Source organism: Gallinula chloropus, assembly GCF_964237585.1.
Source record: "Gallinula chloropus genome assembly, chromosome: 5".
NCBI lineage: Eukaryota > Metazoa > Chordata > Aves > Gruiformes > Rallidae > Gallinula > Gallinula chloropus.
Window position 1 is genome coordinate 59,640,763 of NC_140090.1, and position 4,262 is coordinate 59,645,024.

Genomic DNA, 4,262 nt, shown 5'->3' on the forward strand with positions numbered 1-4,262 from the left:
CTTCTTTGTGATGATTTGGAGTGATGTCATGGACCCTAAGCTGGCAGAAGCGTAAAATAACCTGAAAAACAAAGGTGTCTAAATCACATTTGTTACAACAGTGTCCTAAGGCTTCTTCCTCTGCAGGTGCAGCTGTGGGGTGCAGGAGCTGGCACAGCACCCAACCCCTAGTCAGAGCCCCCTCCTTCCTTACTGGTGGTGGCTGGGCTGTCCCTGCCTGGACAGCAGTTCCCAGCTGTTGTGTGCAGCCAGAGTGTTGCTGTGCCACTCCTCCCAGGTGTGCTCCAGCCCCTGGCCTTGGCCAGCAGCAGCCCTGCAGAAACAAGCAGCCTTACACTGAACTGGAAGCAAAATGCCAGTTAGTGGCAGTTGTGACAGTGTTGTACCACAGCCTTACAGCTCTCACTTCACCAAGTACTTCACAACACAACGCAGCAGCAACAGGCGCAGGAGGGACCCAGGACTGGAGCTACTGCTGCTCTGTTAAAGTTTCCTGCTCTTCAGCCATTACAGGTTGTCACTTACACAATTACTTCATGCTTTACCTCGGACTACAGTAGGTCTTTGAGGAGATGAACATCACTAAAAAAAGCATCAAGGTACCAGGAATAAATGTTGGGAAGGGCTCAGTAACCGTCAGTTTGCTGGCAGCAGCCCACTCCTGGCAGCAACAGGCACTGGTGTGTTCTCATTTATCCTTTCCCGCCCCATGATTGATTTCTGTGCTCTGCTAATTCTTACTGCTTATGCCAACAGCAAACAAATCACCTGCTGTGGGCAGTTCCAAATGGGGGCTGTCCTTAGCAGGTCTAGCTGATGAACAATCATTTTCAGACCTGGTGACTACCTCCCTTCCAGCCATCCCTCCAAAGCTGTGGAAACAAATCCCCCCTCCTAAAGGACACTCTTACAATATCAGAAGCCAACAAAAAAACTAACGAAAAATATTTTCCAGTGAGCTACTCCAGCTCCTAGATGCTGGCCACACGTTACAGACCCCCCACATTTCATTTTAATAGTGGAAATAATCCTCACCTTACCTCACTGTTCAGTAAAAAAACTTCATAGTGCAAGCAGATCACTTAGAAGCCAAGGAAAACAGTAAGCACAGAACAGCACCTGACACATTTTTTGTACACTATTAAAAATACCTTTTGTTAGGCTGATGCATTTATAAAGCAGCAGTTGGACACAGAGGTCTCTGAAAGGTGTGTGAGTGTAACAGAAAGGGAGCCAGGTTATGAGAGAACTGGCAAAACAAACAATAGGAATGCCTTTTTTTTTTTCTGTTTTAAATTTAAAGAAAGCCATCAGAGCACATATATATGTGTGCATATATATACACACACACACCACCCCCCCAAACATCACCCAACCTGAAAAGAAAGCTCTGCAACCTGTCCATTTCAATCAGGACAATACCTAAAAGTAGACTCCTTCCTCTTCCTGTTAGGTACAGGCAGCACTGGTACTGAGTCTCAGCTACAGGGTAAAGACCTTTTAAAGAAAGGGAAGGATTTCTCTGTAGGTGGCAGCATGTATCAACTCCTCTACAGAACAATCTGATCACTGAGCACTGCTATGTTCAATTGCAGTCAGTGCTGCAACGGCTCAGGCTCCTGGCAGAGAGCAGCAGCTCTGCAGACACACAGGTCCAGCTGTGTGACTAGTGAGCAACACGATCAGACCTGGCCTGTTGTTTGTCAGCCCTCACATTCAGTTGGTAAGAGGCTCCTTTGATTCTGTGCCAGTCATCGTGCTGTAGCAATGGTACCTGAGAAAAGCCAATCACAAAACTGGACTAAACAGCAAATTACCTGGACCAGCTGTTCAGCCTCCTGGCTGTCTCCTGCCTGACACAGTGCAGCTGCAAGCAAGACACTGATGCACTGGCAGCCACTCCACACTCGAGTGTTTCCAGCAGACTGCCTCAAGCCAGGAATAAAATCGCCCATCACGCAGTAGGATGTGGATTGAGCACTGGTGCCTCCTCTCCTCATCAGGGATTTACCTACGCTTTGCTGTTGGTGTCCCTTCCCCCACCCCTTTTCTTAAAGGCTGGTGGGGCAGTTGTTAAAAAAAATAAAAACTGCTGACAGCCCTGAGTAACTGTTTATATACCCCAAGGAGCACTGTACAGCTGGGACAGTGACAGCACACACCCCTTGCATTTGGGCTTACCCTGCGCAAAAGCATTAACTAGCTGCAGGCTTAAATGGAATCCCCAGCACAGACCTGCCTCAAGTTCCACTTCCAGCTGTCACAGTTACTGCCCTAAGTGCATGTGCCCTCAAAATGAGCACAGGAAGCTGGAATAAGTTCAAAAGCCACATATGAATTATGTTGGGAAGGGGTGTGGAGTGAGGAGATGGGTAACATCATAACCCTAGTCCTGTCACATGGCACTTACTTAAATTCAGGCACAGAAAATGCAAAGGTGTACAACAGTCACAGTTACCAGCAAATCCTGCCATGTCCTCATGGCCCAACCTGCCCCTTTATTCTTTTTTTTTTGAGTTCATTTTAAAAAGGCAGCAGGAGCCAGCCGCAAGCAGAGATTTCTGGTTTGTTCTCTCTCCTCCCAGGTGCATCCTGGAAAATTCTCTCTGATACTGCCCTTCTGTTAATGTCTAGGCAAGAAAGATACAGCTCTCCTTACTCATCATCTAAACCAATTCCAAATTTATGTCCTGTTAGAGCCAACAGACTTATACTGGGACATGGTGACAGACTTTGTGGATATGGCCTTTGCTTACTCTGCTTCCACTGACTCTGGGTTTTGCAAGGTTGGTCAGCACACACTAGTGCAGCCCAGCAATAGCTAAGCTAGCTCTGTGCAAGCTGGGAAAGAGAAAGCCTCTATTCTGCTCTGAAATCCAACCCACACGGAGAATTAAACAGTTCAGGTTCAGCGCCCCCAGGAGGGTATTTCTGAATGGGTTCTCAGAGAAGTAAAAATACATATCCCAAATAAATACTAATGACAGCAAACACATCTAGACAAAAACACATCTCAGCTAACTCCAGCCATACCTGTTGCTGGGGATGTTGCTTCATCAGATGACAACTTCCCCTCGGCGTGTCTGTAAAGACACTGAAGTCCAACTGCAAATACAGCTCTGCTAACTCACTCCAGGGAAGTGCTTCCAAAGGAAAACTTTCATGGGCAGGAAGGACAGTTGGAGGTGAACATGTCCAGAGAGGGAGGAGGGCAGCCAGCCCTCTCAGAGGCTGGCATACCTGCATTACCAGAAAAAGGGTGTCTGAGCACGAGATGTGTTCCAAGGAATGACGCAAAAATGACACCATTCCTACCAGCGAGCCAACAGCCCTGTGTCCAGATGCAATCCTGGCTCGTCTGCTACTGAAACACACTGAAGACAAGATTTTACCTCTGCCATCCCAGAAACTGCATGGATCAACAGGTCAGGTTCTAGAACTGCTGCTAGGGTAAGGGTACAGGGTAAGAATGTGCACAGACAAGGGGTAAAGACACTACACAGCCACAGTGACATCCTCAGGGGAGGTGGAGGCCCTTTTGCCAATTCCTCCCAATCTCACAATATTCCACTACTTCACCTTATTGTCTTATACCCTCTCCTTTCCATTTCTGGATATACGCTCCACCCCCCTGACTGTGTGTGTATATATGTATGTGTGTGTATATATATATATACATACACTGAAGTGAGGCCCAGAAGTGCTATCTGCTGTTATGTGCATGCACTGATCCTTGGCCAGAGCATCAAAGTGCAGCTGTGAGCAGTGCCAGACTGCAGCTTCAGTACACACAGCACTTGCAGCACAGACCATGGCTACCTGGGAGCGAGCACACAGCCATCATGAGGGCCAGTAAGCTGTTGGACCTGCAACCCTGGCAGGACAGGGTTAACCAGCCTACAGGTATCTTGCAGCAAAGGCATCAGCCACTTCTCGGTTGGTTTCATTTGCACCTGTACAAATTTGACTTCTCCAGCTCCCTAAATCAGCTGTTACTTCCAGAGACCAACAGCTAAAAGGGAAGTCCTACTTCCTGTGGTCACAAGGGGAAATAAAACTGGGAAATGGCAGCAAGTCACTGCGAGCAGAGGATGCAGTACCAAGACCTCATTCATCTTACCTGCAAGGAACGGACTGTGAGTTAAGACTTCACCAAACTAACCCACTGCAACATCTCACATCACAGAATTTCATCTGCCTTCACACAAGTAGGGGCCAGTACCTATCCAGACACAAATCTGTAGCTATTAGTGGTCGCTAAA